Source organism: Schistocerca serialis, chromosome 5, assembly GCF_023864345.2.
Source record: "Schistocerca serialis cubense isolate TAMUIC-IGC-003099 chromosome 5, iqSchSeri2.2, whole genome shotgun sequence".
Lineage (NCBI taxonomy): Eukaryota > Metazoa > Arthropoda > Insecta > Orthoptera > Acrididae > Schistocerca > Schistocerca serialis.
This window is the reverse complement of record NC_064642.1, coordinates 535,840,736-535,857,807: the sequence shown is the minus strand read 5'-3', so window position 1 is coordinate 535,857,807 and position 17,072 is coordinate 535,840,736.

Sequence of the window (17,072 nt, the reverse complement as noted above, 5' to 3'; positions counted from 1 at the left end):
CTCTCATCGAGGTGATCTCCTTCTCCACGACACTAAAAGGCCTCACACAAGTCTGCGCACGCTACAGGAGCTCAAAAAAGATCTTTGGTTTGTTCTTCCTCATCCACCCTACAGCCCTGATCTCGCACTTTCCAATTTCCAACCGTTTGGCCCAATGAGGGATGCAGTCTGCAGAAAGCAGTACGTGGACGATGGGGTGATTTATTGACGCAACAAGACGTTGGCTCCGACGTCGACCAGTACAGTGGTATCATGTGGACGTACAGGCTCTCACAGTAGGTTGGCGTTAGGCAGTCGCAGTGAACGGAGATTATGTTGAGAAACAGGGTTTTGTAGCTAGAAGAGTGGGGACTAATATGGTGTGTTGGAATCCTGGAGCAACGGCCTTGCCGCAGTGGAAACGCCTGTTCCCGTCAGATCACCGAAGTTAAGAGCTGTTGGGTGAAGCCGGCACCTGTATGGGTGACCATCCGGGCCGCCATGAGCTGTTGCCGTTTCTTGGGGTGCACTCAGCCTCCTGGTGCCAATTGAGGAACTACTCGACCGAATAGTAGCGGCTCCGGTCACAGAAAACTAGTGTAACGACTGGGAGAGCAGTGCGCTGACCACTCGCCTCTGCTATCCGCATCCTCACTGAGGATGACACGGCGGTCGGATGGTCCCGATGGACCACTTGTGGCCTGAAAACGGATTGCTTGGAATCCTGAATAAAATCAACCTGTTTTCATCACAAAGCGTTTAATTACTTATTGAACGCCCCTCGTAAAGGTGTGAACTTAAATGAATGGATTAGTCATCTTAAACCTCTCATCAATTTCCTCCGGTCTCTCCTAAATTGACTGTTGGATGAATTAGATTATAGCTGCCTGTGACTACTAACACCAGCGGATTTCTGTAGAATAATATCGCTGGCCAGTAGGTTAAAGTTTTTTAAACTGTCATATATTTAATTTCAGCTGAACTACTGATATCGCGCTTACTTGCATCACAATGCGTTGTCCTCTTTACAAGTTTGCATTTGATCGACCTGATTCCACCCTAGCTTCATTTTAACGAGAAGCTGAAATTAATTGAATACGCGATTATGTGATTAAAGGGAGCGTAATTAATTCTTCAAATGGGAGCATCTTATTTGAAAATCATTAGACAGGGGAGCCGGTCTGATTATTGACAGGGGTCGCGGCAGGTATAGCCGGCTGCCCGGGCGGGGTAGGAGGGAACTCCTTAATAAAAGGGCCGCGTATTCAATGCAAAGAACCACCGTTTAACAGCCGCTAACAGTTCGGTAATGTTGCGCAATGCTTCATTATGCATACTGGGCGGTAATGGTACTCAAACATCAACAATAATTCGTTTTCAAAGCTATTATTCTATTTTATTGGAATTAAAAAATGTTCAAATGTGTGTGAAATCTTATGGGACTTAACTGTTAAAGTCATCAGTCCCTAAGCTTACACACTACTTAACCTAAATTATCCTAAGGACAAACACACACACGCATGCCCGAGGGAGGACTCGAACCTCCGCCGGGACCAGCCGCACAGTCCATGACAGCAGCGTCTCTGACCGCTCGGCTAATCCCGCGCGGCTTGGAATTAAACCTTCATAAAAACTCACGGAGCTATACTACAAGCCGCCACGCAAACATATACGAGGTGTGATTGGAAAGTTTTAAGAATGGGCTTGTAATTGCACAATGGTGGTACTTCCATGCTATTGTGATGCATCTCCTTCAGAATAGTCCCCTTCTGATTGAATACACCGACTCCAACGGTTTTATCACTTTTGGAAACACTCCTGGAAATTTTTTTCCTGAAGTGTATTAAGGACGCTCTCCGTATTTGCCTGGATGTCTTCAATCGAGTCAAATCGCGTCCCTTTCAGTGAAAATTTCAGTTTAGGAAACAGGTGGAAGTTCGCAGGGGCCAAATCAGGGGAATATGGTGGTTGTGGAAGCACAGGAATGTTGAATATGGTAAAAAATTCAACGCTGGAGAAGGCAAGATGAGCCGGAGCATTGACATGATGTGGCACCCAACTCCTATCTTTCCTTTTCTTCCGCACCTTTTCTGGCAAACGCTCAAGGACACATTCGTAGTACTCCTCGTTAATTGTCTGTCGTTCAGGGGTAAATTCATGATGCACAATACCGGTAGAATCGAAAAAAATCACCAACATTATCTTCACTTTCGACTGACTTTGCCGTGCTTTTTTCGGTCGTGGTGAACCTGGAGTCTTCCACTGCGAAGACTGCACTTTGGTTTCAGGGTCATATCCATACCCCACGATTCGTCACCTGTAATTACCGTATTTACAAAAGCTGGGTCAGTTTTAGTCCGATTTATCAATTATTGGCACACTTCAAATCGGCATTGTCTCTGGTTACTTGGCAACGCTCTTGGAATGAATTTTGCGGATACTCGGCACATGCTCAGATCTTCAGCTAAAATTGACTGAACTGCGTAGAAACTTAAGTTTATCAGCTAACTCCCTAATTGTAAGTCTACGATCAGAGTGCACTAAGTCGCGAACGTCACAACATTTTCATTCGTTTTTGAGGTGGAAGGATGACCGTACCGTGGTTCATCTTCAAATGATTCGCGGCCATTTTTAAATCTGTTGAACCAGTCAGAAAGATTTGACTGGCTAATACAATTATCTCCGTAAACTGTTTTCAATAGTTCGTAAGTCTCAGAAGCTGATTTCCCAGTTTAAAAACAAAATTTCACATAAACTCGTTGCTCCGTTTGTGCTTCCATTTTCACGCAAACGGAATCCGGCAGCCGCCCGGTGTGGCCGAGCAGTTCTAGGCTCTTCAGTCTGGAACCGCGCGACCTCTACGGTCGCAGGTTCCAATCCTGCCTCGGGCATGGATGTGTGTGCTGTCCTTAGGTTAGTTGGGTTTGAGTAGTTCTAAGTTCTAGGGGACCGATGACCTCAGATGTTAAGTCCCATAGTGCTCAGAGCCATTTGAACCATTTGGAATCCAGTAACAAGCCCTAACAGACCCACACTCAACCAGCTGCCACAATGAACTGAATAAAGAAAACGCAGTTTGCTGTCAGAGGGCGTTCAACCACAAGGCATTGCCTGATATCTGCAAATGTTTTATTCACCTTCATGGCTTAAAAAAAAATTCTGAGACCTCCGTGCGAATCTATAGTAGTACGTACCGGTGTATTCTATTGCATGTATGAAGAAACTCCTAGTACATTTGTTCGATTTTGTGAATGTGCTAGCGAATATGGACGAATTAACGGCTAGATTTGTGTTTACTGATTAAAACTGGTTGCTGGACCAGGATTGGAACTTGTGACGTTTGCTTTTCGTGTGCACGTGCTCTATCAACTTTTTGTTTATTTTTTTTTTATTTTTGGCCGACTGAGGTATACAAGCATGGCTTATAACGCCTGCTCACAGCTTTGCTTCCACCAGTATCTCATCTCCGAGCTTCCAAATACCACAGAAGTTATATATATCTTGTGGGACTAGCATTCTTATGTTGTAGAGACATGGCTTAGCCACATCCTGAAGACTGTTACCAGAATGAATTTTCACTCTGCAATGGACTGTGCGGTGACCTGAAACTTCCTGATAGGGCACTTAAGCTTCCATTGTGGCGGAAGGGACTCGAACCTGGTACGATTGAGCCTTTACCTTTTTGAGCCCCATACAGCAGGAAATCTGACAGGAGCTTTCAAATCGGCACACACTCTGCTGAAAATTGAAAATTCATTCCGGATTGCTATTTACGTCACTGACCGGTCGATTACAGACAACAAGGCTATCATGTGCATAAGGGAGCAAATGTGCCCTTTGCTAGGCGCAGTCATATATGCGCAGTGTCTGTCTAATGTTAAAAATAAAAAAAAAAGTTCAAATGGCTCTGAGCACTATGGGACTTAACTTCTGAGGTCATCAGTCCCCTAGAACTTAGAACTACTTAAACCTAACCAAGCGGAGGACATCACACACATCCATGCCAGAGGCAGGATTCGAACCTGCGACCGTAGCGGTCTCGCGGTTCCAGACTGTAGCGCCTAGAACCGCTCGGCCACCTGGCCGGCTGTAATGTTAAAACTAACAACTATCACAATAAAGACTTCCCATCCGAGGCGCTTTCAAGCGTATTTTAAAAGGTTAAATGCATTATCGTGCTATCAGTTCAGTGTACAGTCGATCAACTCCACATTCGCCTTCGCGACTTTTCCGACCGCTAGCCCAAACAACGTACCATTTTACGCGCGTCCATGTTAATAAAACAAACTTTGTGGTTTGTGCGCCATATAAAGGGTGGACAGAAACAGTCTGAAAAACTTGTAAGGGTGTTGCAGAATAGGTTGTACGGGGAAATAATTGTTAAGAAGAATATCGACAACTTGCGCTGTTTCCGAGTTAATTAGCATTAAAGTTAGCCAATGAGGTCGTTGCGCTTGCAAATTCAAGTGGCCCGCCCAAAGGTGTCACCAAACGTGTTCTTTTCCCTTTGGTTACCTAAAACCGAGCAAGACAGCGATACAAAAATATGGTATTTGACAGTAGTGAGGACCGAACCCGAGCCAAAGTCTCTTGCGCTGTCATCCACACTAACTGCATCTGTCGGACAGCTTGAATCTACGCGCGGAACGACCTGGTTGGCTAACTTCAATGCCAATTAATTCGGAAACGGCGCAGTGTGTCGAATATTTTTCTTAACTAATATTTCTCACCAAAACCTATCCTCCAACAACGTTACAAGCTTTTTCAAACTGTTTAATTGCTCTGAGCACTATTGGACTCAACGTCTGAGGTCATCAGTCCCCTAGAACTTAGTACTACTTAAACCTAACTAACCTAAGGATATCACACACATCCATGCCCGAGGCAGGATTCGAACCTGCGACCGTAGCGATCGCGCGGCTCCAGACTGAAGCGCCTAGAACCGCTCGGCCACACCGGCTGGCCTCAAACTGTTTCTGGTCACCTAGTATAGCCGACAACTCCCGTGTAATGTACCAGCTCGTTAACAAACAAAGATTAGGAAAGATTAAGATGAAGGGCAGTAAAACGATACTAGCAACGACCTCATCACAAAAATTGTGAATGGCACATGTGTGTATAAATTTGAAAAAACAACTCCTGTCTAAGAAGCAAGTACCCCCTGATGAACAAATAGATTGTAACCAACATCTTAATAGCATGTTGGCCCGCCTTTCAAACGCACAACAGCAGAGATTCTGAATGGCATGGATTCGACAAATCCTCGGTAGGTTTCCGGAGGCATGGGGCATTAGAAATCTGCACAAAGGTCGCACACTTCTCATAAATCAACTGGCGCCCATGCGTGTCCAACACGTGTTTCTTCGGGTTCAGATCAGGCGAATTTGGCGTTCAAGACACTGACGTAAGTTCACTAACATACTCCCCAAACCACTGAAACACTATTCTGGCCTACAGGGAGATGCTATAGCAATTGGGGAAGACATAAAGCGTGGCAAGATGCAGACGGTCCGCAATAATGTTCATGTACATTCTAGGGGAAAAAAAAGGAATTACCCGAATCGAACGGTAGATGTGATGTGCATGTACAGAGTAACAAATTGTTGTGTACATACAGTAGTTTCGCGTAGTCAGCGCGTACACAACTTTCCCACTAGAGCGCGCCCCGCTAAGCACAACAGCGCAGGCGCAGCGCTCGCCCGTCTCCGCACTACGAGATGGCGCTGCCTTAGAGATGGACCATATTCTGCTTCCGCCGATCCGCGTATTAATATGTAACGCAGGCAATGAGATTGCTGCTAACGTAGAACCTTTTCTCCTCGCGAATCACACTCGCGCAGTGATACCTGAACGCGCGAGGTATTATAACGAGTGTACAGACCTCCGATTAGTCAGTCTGCATTTGTCTGCACCAGTCTGTACCAGTCTGCATTAGTCTGTATCAGTCTATAGTCAAGTTTCAGCCTGCACCTAAGAAGATTATCATATTCCTGTACATAGCCATGAAGATAAACGTATAGACACTTTGTCAAGTATCAGAGATATGTGAGAATAAGATTAGCGTACCAAGACCAAAGGAACTTCAGATTGTCAATTGTAAATAGCATCCAGAATCAAGTTACGTAATGTCTATTCTTTTTATTATTTTAATAAATGTGTGTGAAAATTAATCAAGTTCTGTTTAAAGCTGGTCACCGTCAATCTGCTACTCTAAGGGTGCAAGTGGCATTTCTATCGTCTGAGCTAACGGCAGAAGATAAACACGCCACGATAAGACCACGAGACATATTGCTGACACTCGCCTACTTCGTTAGAGCGACAAGTCAAGTAATTTGGTGGTGTGTGTACCGAAGGTCTTACAGTACGCACACCACACAAATGATTAGAATTTCAGATAAACTGGATGAGTCTTCAAGAGAAAGAGCTTTAAAAAATTGAGCAAGAGAGTAACGCTTTGGTCCCATCCGGCCCTTATGCAAGGGGCTGTTCGGCTTGACATTGATTGACAAAGTTGTTAGATGTGCTCCTGAGGGGTACAGTGCCACATTCTGTCCAACTGGTGCATTTAGATTGTCCAAATCCAAAGATGATTGGACGGCCCTGCCCAAAGTCCTCCAAGCATTCTCAATAGGGCCGGCCGTTATTGCCAAGTGGTTCTAGGCGCTTTAGTCAGGAACCGCGCTGCTGCTGCGGTCGCAGGTTCGAATCCTGCCTCGGGCATGGATGTGTGTGATGTCCTTAGGTTAGTTAAGTTTAAGTAGTTCTAAGTTCTTGGGGACTGATGACCAGAGATGTTATGTTCCATAGTGCTTAGAGCCATTTGAACCATATTTTTTCTCAATAGGGGAGACATTCGGCTACGTTGCTGCGCAAGGTAGGGTTAGCAATTACGAAAACAAGCAGCATAAACTCTCGCCGTGTATGCAGCAATTTAGACGGCTGAAGGTCTCTACATCTACATCTACATCCATACTCCGCTAGGCACCTGACGATGCGTGGGGGAGAGTACCTTGAGTACATCTATCGGTTCTCCCTTCTACTCCAGTCTCGTATTGTTCGTGGAAAGAAGGATTGTCGGTATGCCTCTGTGTGGGCTCTAATATCTCTGATTTTATCCTCATGGTCTCTTCTCGAGATATACGTAGGAGAGAGCAATATACTGCTTGACTCCTCGGTGAAGGTATGTCCTTGAAACTTCAACAAAAGCCCGTACCGAGCTACTGAGCGTCTCTCCTGCAGAGTCTTCCACTGGAGTTTATCTATCATCTCCGTAACGCTTTCGCAATTACTAAATGATCCTGTAACGAAGCGCGCTGCCCTCCGTTGGATCTTCTCTATCTCTTCTATCAACCCTATCTGGTACGGATCCCACACTGGTGAGCAGTATTCAAGCAGTGGTCGAACAAGCGTACTGTAACCTACTTCCTTTGTTTTCGGATTGCATTTCCTTAGGATTCTTCCAATGAATCTCAGTCTGGCATCTGCTTTACCGACGATCAACTTTATATGATCATTCCATTTTAAATCACTCCTAATGCGTACTCCCAGATAATTTATGGAATTAACTGGTTCTAGTTGCTGACCTGCTATATTGTAGCTAAATGATAAGGGATCTTTCTTTCTGTGTATTCGCAGCACATTACACTTGTCTAGATTGAGATTCGATTACCATTCCCTGCACCATGCGTCAATTCGCTGCAGATCCTCCTGCATTTGAGTATAATTTTTCATTGTTACAACCTCTCGATATACCACAGCATCATCCGCAAAAAGCCTCAGTGAACTTCCGTGTCATCCACAAGGTCATTTATGTATATTATGAATAGCAACGGTCCTACGACACTCCCCTGCGGCGCACCTGAAATCACTCTTACTTCGGAAGACTTCTCTCTATTGAGAATGACATGCTGCGTTCTGTTGTCTAGGTATTTGGTTTTTCGGTTAATGTTTTATATTGAACAGCCGAGAATCCGCTACCATCCAGTATAAAGACGGACTTCGAGAGAACTGCCTGACGTGTCTGATTGATTCAGCCTTTCCCGCTTGGGAAAGATCCTGAACGCGAAATTCCAGCAAAGTGGACCGCGTCCCGTGTGAGTACGGCTTCAGCCGTTCGCAGCTCGCTAGGCGCGGCGGCGTGCGATGCGGCAGCCCGCGCGGCGCAGCCCGGCCGCGGCCCAGCACGCACGCCCTACGGCCGCACTTGCGTGCTCCAAATTACTCGGGGGGGGCAGGCTGTGGAGGAAGAAGGCTCACCACTAACGCGGAGACTCAGCCGCTCCCCTCCGCGCACCCCGGCGGTAATTTCTTAAAAATAAAAACGCCGAGGCGGCCCGTAATCGTGCGGCCACTAGAAGTTTCGTGAGATATTCCCAGAAGCGGGCAGACCTAAGGCGTTGGCCGGCGCCTTGTTCCGCCCGCCGATGTGGCGACGCGATGTGATGTGTATCTGATGAATACATTGAACGGCGGGAGGTGCAACGGAGGCGGCCGGCCGGGGACAAAGAGCGGCCAGGGGTGGGGGCCATGCCGCTGCCGGCTGCTCGACACTGCCCGAGTATACGAGGGGTGAGAGACCGCAGCGTGCGACGCAGCGGCAGTGGGTAGGTCCAGGAGGCGACTTCCGTATTAATAAACCGCTTCTACTGTATTTACTCCTTTATTATTGGATCACTACCAGTTTCGTGGCACCAAAAGCCACATCTTCAGTTTCTTAAGTTTTATCTTCTCTTAGTATGTATCAAAATTCACTACAGTCTTGGATCCTTTTAACTGTCAAAGTGAACAATTTTTTTTTAAAACTTCTTATGAAACAATAATTTTTAGAATTTTAAAGTTCTTAATGTTTCTTAAAGTTTTAAGGTATAGTCAGTGGACACTGCCGGCAGATCTGTTTCGTTGTCGTAATACATGCATGTGATATTCCTGTTTTACGCCCTAGCTTCATAATTTGCAGGCGTTGCTTGGAAAAAATACGAGTATGTCAACTGTCAGTAACACAATGGTATTCTACAGATTGTTTTTTTTTAAGTCTCTGTTCTGTTCGTCCAAATATTCCTTGTACTTATTCACCATTCGTGTATCCTACAAAAGACTACCACCCATTCGGCCGAGCCGGCGCATCATCAGCGCACGCGCCTGCCGTCCACAGGCAAGCTGTTTACTTCCCTGTCGTCACTATGAGAGAGCACGTGGCCGCGCCCCGTGTTCGCGACTCCGTATAGATCGGAGAAGCGGTAAGTGCGGTTTTCCGTCAATAGCTATTTACTTGACGGATTTGGTCAAGGTAGACCACCCCTCTATTTTGTGCCAACCACTTCTTGGTTTCTCATTCTGGCCCAAAACTACGTCTTAACAGTTTTCATTTATTTTCTCCTTACCAATGGATCACTATGGGATGACTGCAGCCCGCCCGGTTAGTCGTGCGATCTAACGCATGCTTTCCGGGCGGGAAGGAGTGCCGGTCCCCGGCACGAATCCGCCCGGCGGATTTATGTCGAGATCCGGTGAGCCGGCCAGTCTGTGGATGGTTTTTAGGCGGTTTTCCATCTGCCTCGGCAAATGCTAGCTGGTTCCCCTTATTCCGCCTCAGCTACACTATGTCGGCGATTGCTGCGCGAACGCCGGAGTGGCCGAGCGGTTCTAGGCGCTACAGTCTGGAACCGCGGGACCGCTATGATTGCAGGTTCGAATCCTGCCTCGGGAATGGATGTGTGTGATGTCCTTGGGTTAGTTAAGTTTAAGTAGTTCTAAGTTCTAGGGGACTGATGACCTCAGATGTTAAGTCCCATAGTGCTCAGAGCCATTTGAACCATTTTTTTGATTGCTGCGCAAACCAGTTCTCCACGTACGCGTACACCACCATTACTCTCCCATGCAAACATAGGGGTTACACTCGTCTGGTGTGAGACGTTCCCTGGGGGGTCCACCGGGGGCCGAACCGCACAATAACCCTGCGTTCGGTGTGAGGCGGCGGAGCGGTTGCGGACCATTGCGGCTGCGGCGGTGACGGAGCCTCTCCGTCGTTTCTAGGTCCCCGGTTAAATAACATAACATAACATGGTATGATTTGAGTAGGACCCATCCACCTATATTGGAATCCGGCTGTTTTATTCTATCTCATACCGCCTTTCAGCGGTGTTTTGTTCTGACGGACAACGAAGTTGGGTAAAAAGGTTCCGAGCTTTTCCGCTCTGACGTCTTAGTTATAAGAGTACTAACATTTTGATATTCTCATGTAAAAGTTATTAATATATTTCAATAATTAAATCTTAAAGTAATTTACCATACCAGTGTAATTCTCAGTTTTGTTATTGCTTCTAGATTTATTGTTATACAGATGTTCACCTAGGGATGTGGGTTTTAGTCTCGTGAAATCGGTGCTGATACAATAATAAAGGACTAAATACAGCTGAAGCGGTTTATTAATACGTAAGATGACTACTCATAGTTGTGGTTACATTACCTAGAAGGTTGTCTGCGGGTTCAGGAGAGCTCACTTTCTCACTACTCGTTTCAAGTGCGTATCCAGAGAGTGGAAATTCAAGGTTCAATTGGACTTACCAGAGCACCAAAAGATCCTGACCATAGCAAAGGGAGCGAAATGTCAATCGCATAAGAAGAAACTGAAGAGGAAAATGATACTGCCTGTTAGCTAACAAGGTTTTACCTTGAATAACAACGGCCACAAAAGCCTCCACACTTCCATAAGATTTGAAACGTTCCCTTCGTCCACGCCTCAGAGTTTCCGTGGCGTCGTGCGAAATCGCACTTGCGTGCCAAGTCACAGTTCCAAAGTATGTGTGCGAAAATTTGAGAAGTTTATGTGCAGTGCAACCGCTTTAAGAACAAAACAGGGTGTTTCAAAATTCCTATTACAAACTTATATCGGTTTGAAAGCTCATTTAAGGAGAAAACCACGTAGTTTGCAGGTTACAGAAACATTTTATAGATCCGTTTGACTTGCATTATATAAGAACCTTAGAGAAACAAATTGTCTGTCATTTATATGACGAAGAAATTTTGTTTATAAAAATAGTTTGTCGGCTATATTTGTAATGTATCGATTTACTGAGGCATAATTTTCCATAGGACGAGTTTATCGGCCATTTGTGAAACAGATTGACTGCAAAAACTTCTACTACCATAGATAAATTTGTAAAACTTGGACACATAAAAGGATACCATTACCTTCAACTGTTTAGAAAAGCATTGCTAACAAGGGAACCTCCCCATCGCACCCCCGTCAGATTTAGTTATACGTTGGCACAGTGGATAGGCCTTGAAAAACTGAGTACAGATCAATCGAGAAAACAGGAAGAAGTGAGGAACTATGACAAAAATAAGCAAAATATACAATCTGAGTAGTCCATGTGCAAGATAAGCAACATCAAGGAGCGTGCGAGCTCAGGAGCGCCGTGGTCCCGTGGTTAGTGTGAGTAACTGTGGAACGAGGGGTCCTTGGTTCAAGTCTTCCCTCGAGTGAAAAGTTTAATTTTTTATTTTCAGACATTTATTATCTACAGTCCATCCGTCCGATGCGAGGTAACTGCGCCGTAGTATGGGGACGCTACACCTAAAACATCGAAACACACGTCGGTCGACTACAGCGCAAAAACGTTAAAAACATATGTTTTGACAGAACACAGTGAAAACTGTGCGACGGTGAAACTGTTGCATTCATTTGTTGCAGTTTATGTGACAACCTCTTATATTTTCATCACTTTTTTGGGAGTGATTATCACATCGACAAGAAAACCTAAATCGGGCAAGGTAGAAGAATCTTTTTAGCCATTCGCCAAGTGTATCAGTTAGGTGGGTCGACAACATATTCCTGTCATACGTCGCATCGGACGGACGGACTGTAGATAATAATTGTCTGAAAATAAAAAATTAAACTTTTCACTCGAGGGAAGACTTGAACCATGGACCTGCCGCTCCGCAGCTGCTCACGCTAACCACAGGACCACGGCGCTCCTGAGCTCGCACGCTCCTTGATGTTGCCTATCTTGCACATGGACTACTCAGTTTGTATATTTTGCTTATTTTTTTCATATTTCCACACAACTTCTTCCTGTTTCCTCGATTGATCTGTGTTCAGTTTTTCAAGGCCTATCCACTGTGCCAACTTATAACTAAATCTGAGGGGTGTGCGATGGGGAGGTTCCCTTGTAAGCAAAACAGCGGGTGGCAGACAGAACAGCAGTAGCGGGGAGAGATAGTTGTAGGCGAGTCTTGGGTGAGAGGTGACAGTGATCGGTTGGCTTTGCAGGTCAGAGCAAGTGGTTCCCTTTTGAAGATGAGAAATTTTAAGCAGTAGAGAATAGTTAAGAACTGAATATTATTGGAGGAAAGATTTTTGAAACTTGATTTTGACGCAGAAACGACTCAGCAACCAAAAGGTATTTCACGCATTGTTTCGCGTGAATTTAGTGATTATTCTAGTCTGTGAAGTTTCATTGTTCAGTAATTTCGAGTGTTAGGTAAAGAAGACGAGCCGGTCGCTGTGGCCGAGCGATTCTAGGCGCTTCAGTCCGGAACCGCGCTGCTGCTACGGTCGAGGATTCGAATCCTGCCTCGGGCATGGATGTGTGTGATGTCCTTAGGTTAGTTGGGCTTAAGTAGTTCTATGTCTAGGGGAATGATGACCTCAGATGTTAAATCTCATAGTGCTTAGAGCCATTTGAACCATTAAAGAAGAAGATTTATCAGTCATACGTCCAACATGTTAGCAAGTATCATCCAATTCTGTTAGTTAAAAGGAGATTTTGACTTCGTAATTTAAAAGTAAAACTGATAGCAGTTTTATACTTCACTAATGCTTGGTGTCTGTGATAGGGTTAAAACTGAATAATTTCACTAAAAGAGTTTAAATCTTAGATTTGCAATTTTGAGAAAATTAAGTTCTAATTTCCATTTATTTTGCATTCATTTTGAATGCAACGAATATTAAGAGCATCGTTAGCAACGAAAAAAAGCTTATTATGTCGCAACAGCATCGTCATTGGCAACTACGGCGATACAGAACAGAATCATCCGTTGCAGGTTAGACATTATCAGGACCTTATTACAGAACTCATTTGGAAGGATATTTCCTTGTTGCATGTAGTGAAGGCATCCCCAACAAGTAATTACAGCCACTGTGACTGATCATTTCCCTGATAAAGTTAGTTTCATATAATACTGTCAATGTTCAAAGTTTCTTTCATTAGAAATTTCCAAATTAAATAATTTTCGTTTCATTAGACAATTCCCCCAATTTCTCATCTTTAAATATTTTTCATTCGATAATTTCAGGTTGTAGACAGGACTATAGTTTCTAACTTATTTTATATCGAAACTGTACATTTCCGGACATAGGTTCCTCATCAACAATTTATATACTAAGTTCCCTTGCAACATCCCCTTCTTTGTGTTTTGATGCAGCCCGCCACGAATTCATCTCCTGCGCTAACCTCTTCATCTCAGAGTAACACCTGTTTCCTATGTGCTCAATTATTTGTTGGAAGTATTCAAATCTGTATCTCCCTCTACAGTTTTTAGCCTCTACAGTTCACTTTAGTACCAAGAAGGTTATTCCCTGATTCCTTAACACATATTCTATCGTCATGTCCCTTCTTCTTGTCAGTATTTTCCATGCGTACTTTCTTTCGCCGATTCCACAGAAAACCTCGTCATCCCCTATCCTATCAAAAAAATGGTTCAAATGACTCTGAGCCCTATGGGACTTAACATCTATGGTCATCAGTCCCCTAGAACTTAGAACTACTTAAACCTAACTAACCTAAGGACAGCACACAACACCCAGTCATCACGAGGCAGAAAAAATCCGACCCCGCCGAGAATCGAATTCGGGAACCCGGGCGCGGGAAGCGAGAACGCTACCGCACGACCACGAGCTGCGGACCCCTATCCTATCATTCCACCTTGTTTTCAACTTTTTTTGTAGGACCACATCTCAATCGCTTCCATTCTCTTCTGTTGTTATTTTCACACTGTCCATGATTCACTACCATGCAACGCTGTGTTCCAAATGTACATTCTCAGAAATTTCTTCCACCAATTAAGGTCAATGTTTGATACCAGTAGCATTCTCTTGCACAGGAATCCACTCTTTGCCTATGCCAGTCTGCTTTTCATGTCCTCCTTGCTTCGTCTTGCACGAATAATTTTGCTTCCACGATAGCAGAATTCCTTTAACTCGTGTACACCGTGATCTACATCTACATCTACATGGATACTCTGCAAATCACATTTAAGCGCCTGGCAGAGGGTTCATCGTACCACCTTCACAACTCGCTATTATTCCAATATTGTATATCTTTCCGTACGAGCTCTGATTTCCCTTATTTTATCGTTGTGATCGTTTCTCCCTATGTAGGTCGGTGTCAACAAAATATTTTCGCATTCGGGGGAGAAAGTTGGTGATTGGAATTTCATGAGAAGATTCCTTCGCAACGAAAAACGCCTTTCTTTTAATGATGTCCAGCCCAAATCCTGTATCATTTCTGTGACACTCCCATATTTCGCGATAATACAAAACATGCTGCCTTTCTTTGAACTTCTTCGATGTACTCCGTCAGTCCCAGCTCCCATTACCCAGCTCCCCACCCCGTCGCTCTGTCCTCCTTGAAACCGCGCATGCTTGCGACTACACCAGAAACCACGTACTCTTAGCTACACTCCTGGAAATGGAAAAAAGAACACATTGACACCGGTGTGTCAGACCCACCATACTTGCTCCGGACACTGCGAGAGGGCTGTACAAGCAACGATCACACGCACGGCACAGCGGACACACCAGGAACCGCGGTGTTGGCCGTCGAATGGCGCTAGCTGCGCAGCATTTGTGCACCTCCGCCGTCAGTGTCAGCCAGTTTGCCGTGGCATACGGAGCTCCATCGCAGTCTTTAACACTGGTAGCATGCCGCGACAGCGTGGACGTGAACCGTATGTGCAGTTGACGGGCTTTGAGCGAGGGCGTATAGTGGGCATGCGGGAGGCCTGGTGGACGTACCGCCGAATTGCTCAACACGTGGGGCGTGAGGTCGCCACAGTACATCGATGTTGTCGCCAGTGGTCGGCGGAAGGTGCACGTGCCCGTCGACCTGGGACCGGACCGCAGCGACGCACGGATGCACGCCAAGACCGTAGGATCCTACACAGTGCCGTAGGGGACCGCACCGCCACTTCCCAGCAAATTAGGGACACTGTTGCTCCTGGGGTATTGGCGAGGACCATTCGCAACCGTCTCCATGAAGCTGGGCTACGGTCCCGCACACCGTTAGGCCGTCTTCCGCTCACGCCCCAACATCGTGCAGCCCGCCTCCAGTGGTGTCGCGACAGGCGTGAATGGAGGGACGAATGGAGACGTGTCGTCTTCAGCGATGAGAGTCGCTTCTGCCTTTATGCAAAGGATGGTCGTATGCGTGTTTGGCGCCGTGCAGGTGAGCGCCACAATCAGGACTGCATACGACCGAGGCACACAGGGCCAACACCCGGCATCATGGTGTGGGGAGCGATCTCCTACACTGGCCGTACACCACTGGTGATCGTCGAGGAGACACTGAATAGTGCACGGTACATCCAAACCGTCATCGAACCCATCGTTCTACCATTCCTAGACCGGCAAGGGAACTTGCTGTTCCAACAGGACAATGCACGTCCGCATGTATCCCGTGCCACCCAACGTGCTCTAGAAGGTGTAAGTCAACTACCCTGGCCAGCAAGATCTCCGGATCTGTCCCCCCATTGAGCATGTTTGGGACTGGCTGAAGCGTCGTCTCACGCGGTCTGCACGTCCAGCACGAACGCTGGTCCAACTGAGGCGCCAGGTGGAAATGGCATGGCAAGCCGTTCCACAGGACTACATCCAGCATCTCTACGATCGTCTCCAGGGGAGAATAGCAGCCTGCATTTCTGCGAAAGGTAGATATACACTGTACTAGTGCCGACATTGTGCATGCTCTGTTGCCTGTGTCTATGTGCCTGTGGTTCTGTCAGTGTGATCATGTGATGTATCTGACCCCTGGAATGTGTCAATAAAGTTTCCCCTTCCTGGGACAATGAATTCACGGTGTTCTTATTTCAATTTCCAGGAGTGTATTTTTGAACATTATCTCCGTTCAATGCGACGACCTTATGTGACCTTACTGGGAGGACCTTTATGCCCGAATGATACTATTCTGCTAGTCGTCGTCGTCGGAGCCAACGTCATGCTGCATCAATAACCTCGTCATCATCCACGTAATGCTTCTCAAGCAGTGCATCCGTCATTCTTTACGGTCTTCTGTCTGTTGGCGCAGAACCCAGCAGGCACACACCTTTGAGCACCCAACTTTTGGACGATTGTGTCAGCACTGCTAACAGAGACATCCAGTTGAGCAGCGAGGTATTTGACTGTGAACCATCGATCATCTCGAATAAGAGTGTCGGCACGTTTCAACATTGCAAGAAGTCGCGGCTGTGTGCGGCCGGCTGGCACACGGGAGATCGGAGAGGGTTGAGCGACCTTGTTGCGTTGACAACAGGCGCTTCACCGAATGACTGCCAGGTCTCCGTAGACATTCTGTGGGAGCCTGTAAGTATCTACGATGCTGTGCGTTTCCGTCACGAGAAACTCCATGACAGCTCTCTGCTTGAGACGCACTTCTATTACAGATGCCATTTTGAAGGCTACATTTAGGGCCGCCACCTGTCGGAACTTCATAAAGCTATAGGGGCTGAATCAGGACTATTCCACGATGTCCCAGTACAAATTCCTCATTTTTTCAACCAAGGCCGAGAAAAATACGTGTAGCGTTAGTTATTGACTCCCCCATATACATCAAGAAAACAGCTGATGATAGCAATGAAGTGTCGGAACATGTAGAGATGAAGCTGTAAATAACTTGCTATCAGGTGACGTAGCAAGTGAGTCAGAGAGCGAGACAACTTACTTGCCCCACTACGTGTGGCGCAACAGCAGGCAGTAGGTACACCGTAACAGGCCCACTCTCACCACGTCATAACACGTGGCGTATTCCTGTGGTCTCTGAAGCGAAATGAGGCTGTGTGTGCGGTGGCAACAAATGAATTATCATAAGTTATTATAT